The sequence below is a fragment of the Rhinopithecus roxellana genome, chromosome 20 (assembly GCF_007565055.1).
Source record: "Rhinopithecus roxellana isolate Shanxi Qingling chromosome 20, ASM756505v1, whole genome shotgun sequence".
Lineage (NCBI taxonomy): Eukaryota > Metazoa > Chordata > Mammalia > Primates > Cercopithecidae > Rhinopithecus > Rhinopithecus roxellana.
The window spans coordinates 12,310,738-12,324,318 of record NC_044568.1 but is presented as its reverse complement, the minus strand read 5'-3'; positions in this window follow the sequence as shown (position 1 = coordinate 12,324,318).

The window sequence follows — 13,581 nt, the reverse complement described above, 5'->3', positions numbered from 1 at the left end:
TTTCTGGTGGAGTTGGAGATAAGGAACGGGAGATTAAGAAAGGGAGAGAGAAGAAAAGTACATTCATTTAAAATGACAAAAACTAATATTTTTCAAATAGAGATAATAAGACCAGGTAAAGATTGGGGAAGAGATTTAAAGTTCATTGAAGAGTAAGAAGTAATGTTTTTGGTTTATTGTTTTGTTTTGTTGTTGTTGTTTGTTTATTTTTGTTGTTTTTTGTTTTGTTTTGGTTTGTTTAGATGGAGTCTTATTGCCCATGCTGAAGGCTGGAGTGCAGTGGAACAATTATAGCTCACTTGCATCCTCAATCTTCCTGCCTCAGCCCCACAAGTAGCTGGGACTACAGGTGCATGCCACCATGTCCAGGTAATTTATTTAATGTTTTGTAGAGACAGGGTCTCCCTTTGCTGCCCAGGCTGGTCTCAAACTCCTGGCTTCAAGTGATACTCCCATCTTGGCCTCCCAAATGGTTGGGATTACAGGCAGGAGCCACTATGCCCAGCCAGAAGTAGGTTCTGATATTCTCTTCAGTTCTAACTTAAAATAACATAGGTAATGTGTTTCTAGTAACAGAAAGTGGAATGGACTTCAAGTTAATAGGAACAATGTTTCTCAAACTTTTTCTCTGTATTCCACTCAACAAAAGTACCACATGGAGCTAAATGGTGTAAATAGATCCACAAATGTATGAAGCAACAAGTCCAAGGGCTCTGCTCACCTCAAGTCAGCCAGGTCTCCTTGAGGGATGAGCTTCTTGGTACGTCTGTCACCCAGAGGTGGTTTGACTGAGGTGCTGATGAAGTTCATACTGCAGGAGGACTTACTCTCATGGGTTCTCTTTATGATCCTACATTTAATTTTGCATCTATAGTTTTTTATTCATTTTCTTTTAAAAAAAAATTCCCCAGGCCAGGCATGGTGACTCACACCTGTAATCCCAGCACTTTGGGAGGCCAAGGCAGGCAGATCACGAGGTCAGGAGTTTGAGACCAGCCTGACCAACGTGGTGAAACGCCGTCTCTACTAAAAATACAAAAATTAGTCAGGCGTGGTGGTGTGCACCTGTAATCCCAGCTACTCAGGAGGCTGAGGCAGGAGAATTGCTTGAACCCGGGAGGTGGAGGTTGCAGTGAGCCAAGGTCATGCCACTGCACTCCAGCCTGGGCGACAGAGTGAGACTCCATCTCAAAAAAAAAAAAAAAAAAAAAAAAGATTCCTCAAATTGCGTACACTTCCAATGCCACATTACTGATTTCCAGCTCTGCTTCTCTGCTTACAACTCATGTATGGTATACTTGCTGGGAAGTTCTCACGTGTGATGTGTTCATGCTGGGCCCTATACTAGCAACTCCTTCAACAGCCATGAGGGGCATCTAGAATATAAGGTGGGTGAGCTTCTCTACATATGAAAGTTTAATCCTTGGCTGTTTAAAATAAACAAATAAATACCTTAATTCATTAATATGTGTGTCCTGCACTGAGCACTAACAGTATCTGCAGCCTTGTAAAACACCAAAGTCATACACTTTGGAGCAAGGGTTTGAGAAATAGCATAATTAGTCATTAGTTTTCAATGTCTTCTTACTACATTCTACCAATAATTCATGCAATAATCCCTGTATTTTAACTCCTCCTTACAGAGATGATGGCAATTGTATACAGGCTCCCAATCCATGATGCCTCTGTTAGATCTTCCAAGCCTAGAAGTGTCTTTGATATCATAGGAATCTGGACCTATCACAGGCTTCATTTCCAGATGCCACTTGATATGACATGATAAAGGACCCAGTTCTCCTCTCTTTCTATTCAGTTATTCCAAAAGCAATTTTACTTCACATAAAAAATACAAAGTAGGTAGAATTTGTCTTTAGGGTGTTCTGCTTTTCTTCTCAGCACCCCCTTACCTCTCTAACATCTACTTTGTCCAATTTGCTTTCAATGAGTCATGGAATCTCAGAGTTAGAGGGAAACTTAGAATTCTTAGAGTTCAACACTTAGCTGATTCTTCAATGATATATATAGCATCCTCAACAAGTGAGAGCCATTAGCTACCTAAATAGACCCAGGGATGGAGAGTCCGCTGCCTCCATCCATTTGACTTTGCTCTAATTGGAGAACTGTTCTTCCTTATGTTTGACTGAAACCATTTTCCTTCCCCATGGGTTTAAACATCCTACTTCTCTGTTCACTGGTTTCATGATTATTCTCTTCGTACTTTGGCAGGATTTCTACCAAGATGCCAACTGATGATTTAAGCTCTTATTTCTACAAGGCCTATTCTCCATGAACAGGAAACTTTAGAAAAAAAATATAAAAATATAAATCCGTATAAGAATCCCAAAGAATAATTAATACCAATGAAGTTCCAAGCACAAGCTAGAAAGAGCAGTCTGTTATTTGCCTATTAATTGCTACCCCATGCTTTTCTGGTGTCACATTATCACTGTAGACAGCCTCAGATGGACAGCCTCAGCATCAATTCAGGATCAATTCCTGAACTAGAATTGACAAACTTTACTATGAATGGGACCTGAACAAACACAACTTCTCTGGAAGTCTCCTATTTTCTCATCTTCAAAATGAAGAGGTTCATCTCAGTTTCAAAATGTTCTCCAGTAGCCAAGTACCATAGTTTGGAGTGCCTCAATTATTACCTGACAGAGCACTTACTGAGATTTCCAGGTTCCAGAATTCAAGCCATCACCAATTCAATACATGCAGAACACTGATTTTGTATACTTGAGTAAATTTAACCTCAAAAAACCATTAGGTAGAATACAGAAAGTTGGAAAGTTGTGTTTCTTTAAAATGACATCACTGGGTAGATAGTAATTTTTATTTCTGGAAAGTACTTATTAAGTCATTTCAGTCTCTGTTGATATTGGATTATTACATATCATAAGAGAGCTCTCAGAGAGTTATGTGTGAACAAAATCATATGAATTACAATAGTTTACCTCTAAACAGTCTATTAATATATTCATATAGCACTTAGAGATCTTTCTTTGTGCCTCAACTGTGTTAATGCAGTAAAGATTAAAAACTATGCACATGTGGTCAGCACTAATATTTGTAATTAATTTTGACTTACAGTACACTAAATTATAAATCAGGTTAAAACTGTAGCAGTTTAAGTGAATAGTCATTAATGTGTTCCTTTTCTGTTGCCTTATTCAGTTTTAGAAGTATATTAAAAGAGTTTTGATATTCTAAAAAGCAGATTAAAGGCATGTGGAGCCCAGATAAAGCCTAGTGAATGTGATTATTTAGCAGCAATGCAAATTGTTCTTATAGCCGTCTCCCTTGGTCCATTGTGATACTCTCTATTTCAAGAGATGAAAAGAACTCTGGAAACAATTAATTTCTGTGAATGGAATTCATCCATTAGGACAGAGACAGACCTTGGGAACCATGAATGATGGAGGAAAGGGTGATTGGTGAAGGTACATCTTGGGTCACATTCCTTCCAAAGTGATAGAAAGCAAGGATGATTGTGTAACTTCATATGTGAGTGGACAGAGCTGAATATGAGATGATATTTTCAATGATATATCAATATGTACTACTAGTGACACTATGTGACATTATAGAGATTTTACTCCATTTCTAGAATGTAAACATTCTCCCTATCACCAATAACTGATCATGGCACATCCATAATTAGTGATTTGTTATTTGATGTATGGAAAGGTGCAGGTTGTATATACATCACGATGGTTAGCCAGGTGCTGGATACATTTTAGGTGCAATTAATTGTTGTATGAATTGGGTAAATAAGCATTAAGTAATTATGTGGTGCTCTGAATCTGATATTTTAGATCAAACCAGAATCACAGGTCTTCACTCTATTGCCCTGTTTTCCATTACTCTGTCTTAATTCATGCTTGTTTTTTTACAAACATATTTTCTTTCTGCTTAACCAAGACATAGCCATTCATTGTAGGTTTTTCATTCATTTTGGTTCATTTCAGAGGCTTCCTTCCATTCTAGGTGTTTTGGTTGGTTCAGGGGTAATACCTCTCTTTTTCCTCAACTCTCTTGAAGCCCTTTGCAGCAATTTGGCATGTGGCACATAGCTGACCATAATCAGTATTTTCAGTACTGAATTTAGCAATCTGAACCAAAACTGGCTTGTTAAGGATAGCGAACAGGATATAATGGAAATGAAATTTCTGGTTCTTGCAAAGATTCTATGACAAAAATACAATACAACTAGCATAAATTTTGAAGAAAATCAGTTGGTATAGGACTATCACCAAGGAAGGCTGCTCAAATGCCAAACCAGATTGTCCAAGAGGCCAAAACATGTTCCATAATATGAGAACATGACTCCATGCTGCCACGTTTTCACTCCAGCAGACTGGGCTCACTGGGTTTCACTGTGGAACCCATAGGAATAGTATGGTGAAATATCACCCTATAGGACCTACAAATAGGCCAAGGAAAATCTAGGTAGAATTTAAAAATGGAAAACAGAAGGGAGAGAGTTTGGTTTCATAAGTACTATGAAAGTTTCAGTGAGTGTATGAAAATGTCTTGGATACCATCTTCTTCATGAGTCCATGAGTTGCTTCCTGTTGCTTGGCCCTCTCCCTCTCTCCCCCTCTGCATCTCTGTGAGAGATACTTCTGAGAATGCAAAATGGGAGTGCTTATGAGCTGAACAGAGATTGTAGACAGAGACAAACTGCTCTCCTGTTCCTTGGAGTCACCAATAAGAAGGCAGACCCAGGGAGGGGGGAATAGGGAGGATGTTGTCAATACTCTCTTATGTGATTGATTAAGTGTGTGCGTATGATGAAAACAAGTGTTATAATAACTGATCCTTGTTGCATGTTTACTGTGTTGCAGAGAGACTTCCAGAAGGTAAAATCTTACAAACCTTACTTGAAGAAAAATCTTTATTTTAGGCATGAGGAGACTGAGGTTCTCATAGTTAATGCATGGCAGAATCAGGATCTATCCTTAGATCAGTACTGGATTTGTCTTACATCTGTTTTTAAATCTGCCTTAAATCTGTCCTTAGATTTGTCCCACTCCAAGGCCTCTTTGCCTCCATCCTACGTTGCCTTACCAAACATGGAGTTCTTGGGGACAAGGGCCTATTTTGCATCTTGATGTCTGAACACCAAGACATTCTACAGTTGATTAAAACAGTAGTGGAAGGAATGTTCTTCTCTTCAACCCTCTGCCCTTGTATTATAAAGTATTTCAAAAAGAAGACAAGTATATGGAAAAAAAACATGGGAAATGCCAATCTGCAAAATCAGTGGTTCTTACCCAAGGTGATTCTGTCCACCTCCGCCTCCAGAGGACATTTTGCAATGTCTAGAGATAGTTTCAGTGGTCATGACATGGGGAGGTTCTGCTTGGCATCCAGTAGGTAGAGGCCGGATGTTGCTAAGTATCCTGCCATGCACAGGGCTTTCCTCCATGATAAAAACTATTTGGTCCAAAATGTCAATGGTGCAAAGGTTGAGAAGCTAAATAAAGAGTTTAGCAAACCAGTCATTTTTAAAGCCTTTTTCTATTTATCCTTGATTTTTCTCTTCTCCCTAAAGCAGGCAACCTTGGGCATGCTTTATGTATATACTACGAATGTATTTACTATTGATATAAATATCTATCAATAATACAATGGATCATTTTAATATCATCTGTACATATCATTCCCTGACTCATTTTTTAATTAAAATTAGGTTTTTAAGAGTTATGTTTTAAAAATGTAAATGTTTTTTATAAACATCTTAAAAAATTATCCATTTTTATAAATTTAAGCCTAGTTTACTCATTTAAATATCAGGAGAATATTTATTACATGAACACACCACAATTTATTTACTCACTCATTTTTTGATAGACATTTAAATTATATCTGATTTTTTCTTTAGTGTAGTGATTCAGTAAACATTCTTGTACATGTGTGTATAGAATGGACTTTCTCTAGGGCTTACAGAGAAAAGTCAAATCTCTGGGTTATACCAATGTACATTACCAAGAGTGAATATTAGTTTTCATAACCTTACATCTTCTCCAGGGCATGATATTGTCTAATGTAATTTTTGTGAGAAATTCTTTCTTTTACATTGCAGAGTCTTCTGGGAGTCCTTAACACTTAATCTTAAAGAATTATCAGATTCCTTTAAAATGTTATGTGGATAGTCATTAATATGTCTCGTTTCTATTGCCTTCTATTCATGCTTAGAAGCAAATTAAATGAATTAAAGTCAGTGCCCTTTTCAACAAACTGTATTGCCTCTTAATCCAATTGCCATCTAAGTGTTCATTCCTAAGGTTGAACTTTCAAGCTCATGTCAAAAATTCAGAGGTCACTGTAACTCTTCTTCTGCCTTTGGCCACACTTAGACACCACAGCATTAACCTTTTGGTTCCGTCCAGTTCTTTTTACCCCCACTGCTAAACCCTTGGTTTAAGTTCATAATTTCTCATGGAATTTCAGCAACAACATGCTAACTGATTTTCTTGTCCTCAGTACTACTTGTCTCCCATCTGTTTTCCACCCATAGTCAAGATAAGTCTTTCTAAAAATAAAAAAGGGCCAGGTGTGGTGGCTCATGCCTGTATTCCCAGCACTTTGAGAGGCTGAGAGAGGTGAATTATTTGAGGTCAGGAGTTTGAGACCAGCCTGGCCAACATGGTGAAACCTGGACTCTACTAAAAAATACAAAAATTAGCTGGGTGTGATGAGATACCATCTCACACCAGTTAGAATGGCAATCATTAAAAAGTCAGGAAAAGGCCGGGCGTGGTACAGAAAAAAGTCAACCCTGTAATCCCAGCACTTTGGGAGGCCGAGACGGGCGGATCGCGAGGTCAGGAGATCGAGACCATCCTGGCTAACATGGTGAAACCCCGTCTCTACTAAAAAATACAAAAAACTAGCCGGGCGAGGTGGCGGGCGCCTGTAGTCCCAGCTACTCGGGAGGCTGAGGCAGGAGAATGGTGTAAACCCGGGAGGCGGAGCTTGCAGTGAGCTGAGATCTGGCCACTGCACTCCAGCCTAGGCGACAGAGTGAGACTCCGTCTCAAAAAAAAAAAAAAGTCAGGAAAAAACAGGTGCTGGAGAGGATGTGGAGAAATAGGAACACTTTTACACTGTTGATGGGACTGTAAACTAGTTCAACCATTGTGGAAGACAGTGTGGTGATTCCTCAAAGATCTAGAACTAGAAATACCATTCGACCCAGCCATCCCGTTACTGGATAGATACCCAAAGGATTATAAATTATGCTGCTATAAAGACACATGCACATGTATGTTTATTGCAGCAGTATTCACAATAATAAAGAACTTGGAACCAACCCAAATGTCCATCAATGACAGACTGGATTAATAAAATGTGGCACATATACACCATGGAATACTATGCAGTCATAAACAAAGATGAATTCATGTCCTTTGTAGGGACATGGATGCAGCTGGAAACTATCATTCTCAGCAAACTATCACAAGAGCAGAAAACCAAACACCGCATGTTCTCACTCATGGGTGAGAATTGAACAATGAGATCACTTGCACACAGGAAGGGGAACATCACACACCGGGGCCTGTTGTGGGGTTGAGGGAGAGGGGAGGGATAGCATTAGGAGATATGACTAATATAAATGACGAGTTAATGGGTGCAGCACACCAACACACCACATGTATACACATGTAACAAACCTGAATGTTGTGCACATGTACCCTAGAAAATAAAGTATAATAAAAAAAAATTAACTGGGTGTGGTGACGTGTGCCTGTAATCCCAGTTACTGGGGAGACTGAGGCACAAGAATCACTTGAACCCGGGAGGTGGAGGTTGCAGTGAGCCAAGATAACACTATTGCATTCCAGCCTGGGCAACAGAGCAAGACTCCGTCTCAAAAATAATAATAAATAAATAAATAAATAAATAAATAAATAAATAAATAAATAAATAAAATTTTAAAACCATTTGCTGGCTCTTCCCAATGGAGTTCAAACACTTCAACCTGACCTAGCTTGCCTCTTTAGCCTTCTTGCTGACTATTCTTCCCTCCACAGTCCATCTTCCATCGTAATCAAATGGAACTACATTAGTTCCCCCTTACCCGGAGAGGATATGTTTCAAGACCCCCAGTGGATGCCTGAAACCACCAATAGTCCAGAATCCTATCTAGAGCACTACATTTTCCCCTATCCAATAACGGGCAGTTAGAGTATATAAAGTGGATACACCGAACAAAGGAATGATTCATTTAAGTTTTTAATTTTCATGTTCTGAATGGGAACAAAATGGGATGGTGTGAGATTTCATCATGCTACCCAGAATGGTGCACAATTTAAAATTTATGAATTGCTTATTTCTGGGTTATTCTATTTAGCATTTTTGGACCACAGTTGACCCCCGATAACTGAGATCACTGAGGGCAAACTCATTGGTGAGGAGGTCGGCTGTACCAGCATTCCCTGCAGCGCCAAGCTTCCCATGCCTCTGCTCTGTGCATGCTAGTCTCCATGCTGCAATGTCCTTGACAAACTCTGCTCATCTACTCCTACTCATCCTCCAGGTCTCCTTGAGGACATCTTCCCTCATGACTCCCGCAAATGTGAATTGCCCCTCTTTGTACTGCCCTGACACTATGTCATACGTCACTAATCACATTTCATTGTTGTTTGTCTCTTTCCACATCTGGTTTCCTTACTAGGAATTCAAAGTCTTGAAAACAAGGTTTGTCTTTCATTTGTCTTCACATCTCTGATTTTCAGCATAGAATAAGTGTTCATTAAATCGGTAAGGAATAATTGTAAAAGCTTCCTTAACTGTGGAATGTCTCTCAGCCCCTCAAATCATAGGCCTACACTGGGGTGAAACCTGGGTCCAGAGACCTGATGCCCCCCTCTTTGAAATCTCATGTGAGAGGACCAAAGACCTCCTCTGTTTGATCTGCAGGAATTATGCAAGACCCAACCTGCGTGTTGACCTGCTCCAAATATCCTACATATCTTACACTTAACCATGTTGTGGAATGTGTTCTTTCTAAAGCATTTTCATTAGGTTTTAAAGCCCACATGCATCCTAAAGAAAATGTAAACCACATGTTTGATATTCATTTACACTTAACTGCTTTTTTCCTATAAAACAGAAAAATGTAAATTGATGTTCAAATGCCTTTGGGCTTTTTAATAAATGCAGCTTTCAAGTCGTTTTTCTTTCCATGGAATTATTACAAAGGAAAATGCCTTTGAACAATAGAAGGTCATGGATCTATCCCAAATTCTAAGTAAGTGGTATTTTAGTAGGTTTTAAATTTGGTTAAAGTTCTTACCCCAGAGCTCTAAACCACAAAGCCCAGTTTTATTTGTTCTCTTCATCTGTCAGAGATAAAAACAAAGGGTATTGACATTTTATTTATCTTTGAAGCTTTGAAGTATAATTTGTTCAAAGAAAAGGTTCTGTACTTAGAACATCTGGGTTCTAGCTTTGACTCATTCTAGAAACAAGGATTATGTCTGTATTAGTCTGTTCATACACTGTTATAAAGAACTACTTGAGACTGGATCATTTATAAAGAAAAGAGGTTTAACTGGCTTATGGTTCCACATGCTGTACAGGAAGCATTCCTGGGGAGGCCTTAGGAAAATTACAATCATAGCAGAATGTGAAGAGGAAGGAAGCATGTTTTCTCATGGCCAGAGCAAGAGGAAGAGAGAGAAGGGGGAGGTGCTATTCACTTTTAAACAACCAGATCTCACGAGAACTCACTCACTGTCACAAAAATTGCAAGGGGGAAATCCACCCTCGTGATCCAATCATCTCCCACCAGGCCCCGCCTCCAATATTGGGTATTACAATTTGGCATGAGATTTGGGCAAGGACACAAATCCAAACCCTATCAACATCCCTACTCTACTTTATAAACTTGGTGGGAGAATCAAGTGGCATGGGGATGAAAGTAAATGGACTTTCATTTACTTTAGTAAAGAAGACTATTCATGGTCTGAAAGTGGGAGAGTGAATTAACACGATGCCTTTAGAGGGAATATCTACAGAAGTTTTAAAATAATGTATGTTCCTTCACCAAACTATAAATATAAGAGTGTTTATTGTACTCGAGATTTTAAATGCCAAAAAGATGTAATTTAAATGAACATGTGTGACAACTAGTTAAATAAATTAATGAAATATTAAATGATTGTTAAAAATCATATATATAGATTATATATATGAAACAGAATACTTTTTCTTAGTAGGATATATAAGAAATATACAAGTGGTTACCTCTGGGGACAGAGCTTGGGGAAAGTTTTTAATTTTCATGTTATACTAATCCACTCTTGGATTTTCATGCCATGTACATGGATTGGTCTATGGGCTTATGGGACATTTTTCTTTTTTCTTTATATTCTTCTCTACACACACATTCAACACACACAAATATTTAAATAATGTTTAAAGAAAGACAGAAGTATATGGTCCAATAGAAGATACTGGAGGAGCTTGTGCCCTTAGCCTAGAAATAAAGGGTTCGAGCTTCAGATCAGACAAATCTGGGTTTGCATCCTGGCCAAGCCACCATTCTAGTTCTATCACCTGGGGAAAATTACTTGAATTCTCCGAACTTCAGGTTCCCTATATAAAATTGAGGGCAATAACCTACCTTTTAAGCCTATTATGAGAGATGAATTATGTAATAAATAATGAATAACAATAATGCGTAATAAATAATGCATAAAGCTGCATACAGCTTGCAAAATGGCAAACCCTCATTAAGTTATGTTTATAGTTATTGTTTTTATTATGATCATCATTATTATTACAATAAGATAGCTAACACCTTTAAAGCTCTTTCTTCATTAAGAAGACTATTTCAAGGGGATTGAGTCCCTCAGCCTTGTTCATGGCTAGGTTTAGGGGAAAAAAATGTGAGAGTATGCTCCAAGTATGGCTTAGCTGTTAGAGCCAAAAGACTCAGGCAGTGGAGGAGTAACAAAGTACATATACTGAAGCAGCAGATTTCATGTGAAACATTCCCCATCGACCTTCTGTGGCAGCCCGTGTTGCGTGGAACTCTCAGCGGAGACAGGGCTTAAGTAGCTTACAGCATTTAGCTTTTCAAAATTTCTTTTTTTTTTTTTTTTTTTTTAAGGCAGAGTCTCATTCTGTCACCCAGGCTTGAGTGCAATGGTGCTATCTCCGCTCACTGCAAGCTCTGCCTCCCTGGTTCACGCCATTCTCCTGCCTCAGCCTCCCGAGTAGCTGGGACTGCAGGCGCCCGCCACCACGCCCAGCTAATTTTTTGTATTTTTAGTAGAGATGGGGTTTCACCGTGTTAACCAGGATGGTCTCGATCTCCTGACCCCGTGATCCACCTGTCTCGGCCTACCAAAGTGCTAGATTACAGGCGTGAGCCACCGCGTCCAGCCCAGCTTTTCCGTTTTTATAATAAGCTCCAGTGCCAGGTTCGGACTCCAGAATTCCTAGTCTCCAGATGAAAATCCTTCAGTGGACCCATGGTTTAATGTATCCCCGGAACAGAGTTTTCTAGAGTTTGAAAAAGTTAAAGTGCACTCCTGACCCAAAACCATTTCTTGACTCTGAAAAGAAATTGTTCCTGGAAGTGCTTCAGGGGAAAGCTTTGGAGGAGCAGCTTTCCATTTTGCCTTGAATTGCAAACTGACATTAAAAAACATTAAGGATAATAAACTGGAAATTCAATTACCAGGCTTGAAGCCAGAACACCGCACACTTGATTTGGATTTGCATCTTAACTTATAGCTTGTTCTTGCCAATATTACTTACCATTCAGACCTTTGCTCATGGTATAAAAAGCACTTAGTGCACAGATGATTTCTCCCCAAGTGCTTTTTGATGGACCTGCCCAAATGTCGATTTGGGTATGAGTTTAAATTAGGAAGAAATTTAAAATATTTCTTCCTTTTATTTATATGTTTTTATTTTTTGCACTTTGGGAATCCAGAGAACTACATGACAAGAGTTTCAAATTTCTAACAGTGTTGAATGTCTCCTCTTGGATACCAATGAGGGTTTCTATTGGACCTACATCCTAATTAATTTACAAACTCTCATGTGGAGATGTTAGCCACCTCCCCTAATGAAGATGATGCCTAATATGATGGTTTGATAAAGAATAAGTGGATGCGTGGTAACCCTGCCAAAGAAATCAACTTTGAGTATAAATTTTTGTTAAAACAAATGTTAATTGAACCCATGGAGATAGAGGGTAGAATGATGGTTACCAGAGGCTGGGAAGGGGAGCAGGGAGAGGAGGAAAAAGTAGGAATGGCTAATGGGTACAGAAACATAGACAGAATCAATAAGACCTAGTCTTTGATAGCATAACAGGGTGACTACAGTCAACAGTAATTTATTGTATATTTTAACATAACAGAAAGATTATAACTTGAAAATTTTTAACCCAAACAAATGATAAATGGTTGAGGTGATGGATATCCCATTTACCCTGATATGATCATTACATATTGTATGCCTGTAACAAAATATGTCATGTAGTCCATAAATATATACATCTACTATGTATCCATAAAAAGGAAAAATTTAAAAATCTAAGTAAAAAAAAGACAAGAAAAGAGTATGCATTTTTGGCTGGCAGGCAGTACTTACTAGGTGTGAACTCAAGCTCTGTCACTTAGCAACAGTGTCAATACAGACAAGTTGCTTAAACTTTTGTGACTCAGTTCTTTCATCTATGAAATTGGTATGCAGATGAGAGAACCTCTCTTACAGGGTTGTGTAATGATTAAAGGACTTAATCATGGGTGTAAAGCTCTTAGAATAGTGCTTGGCACTAGTAAGCACTCAGTAAATATTAATTTTTATTGTTATCAGGTGGGACTCATAAAAGTTTTCAAGAATAATTATATGATTCTGCTTGGGATAGAGAAAACAGTGGTTTCTCTTTGGATGCCTTCCAGGATTTTGGCTTCTCTCTAGAGCAGTGAATCTCAATCTTGGATGCACATTGGTATCACCTGGTGTCAAAGTACAGTTTTTCAAAAGTTGAAAGCTCGAATCTCATACAAATATTCAATGAGTACTTGCCAAAAAGCTGTTTAATTCATTTAAGGAGGGAGCCAGCAGGATAAGTTTCAACTGGTTCAAAGAGAACTTGAAAGACCAAGTAGACATAGGTCCTGAAAGAATGCTGAAATAAGGTTGCTAGATGAGATACAAAACTGGTTAATGTTATATAGGGCAAAAACCCTGTAATCTTGGAATTAGACAGAAATTATTTGCAGCTCTACTAGTGAAAAAAAGTATTTGCATTTTTATTGTACCTAAATCTGTTGCATTGCTATCAGACTTTTCCAATAGTTGTCAAACTTCAGCACGTGTCAGAATCACCCGAGAACTTGTTAGAATTACAGAAACACAAGCTCTATTCTATTTGAATAAGCTTAGGCCTCTGTTTTTTCTGCAAGGCAACATCTGCTTTTACAGAGTTGTATAATATCCTAAGTAAATATCCTAGTAAATAGTAAAATAAATGAAGGTACAGTCCCCTAAAGAATTAGATAGTCTTTGATAGGCTTGTTAGACAATCTTCCATCATGACAG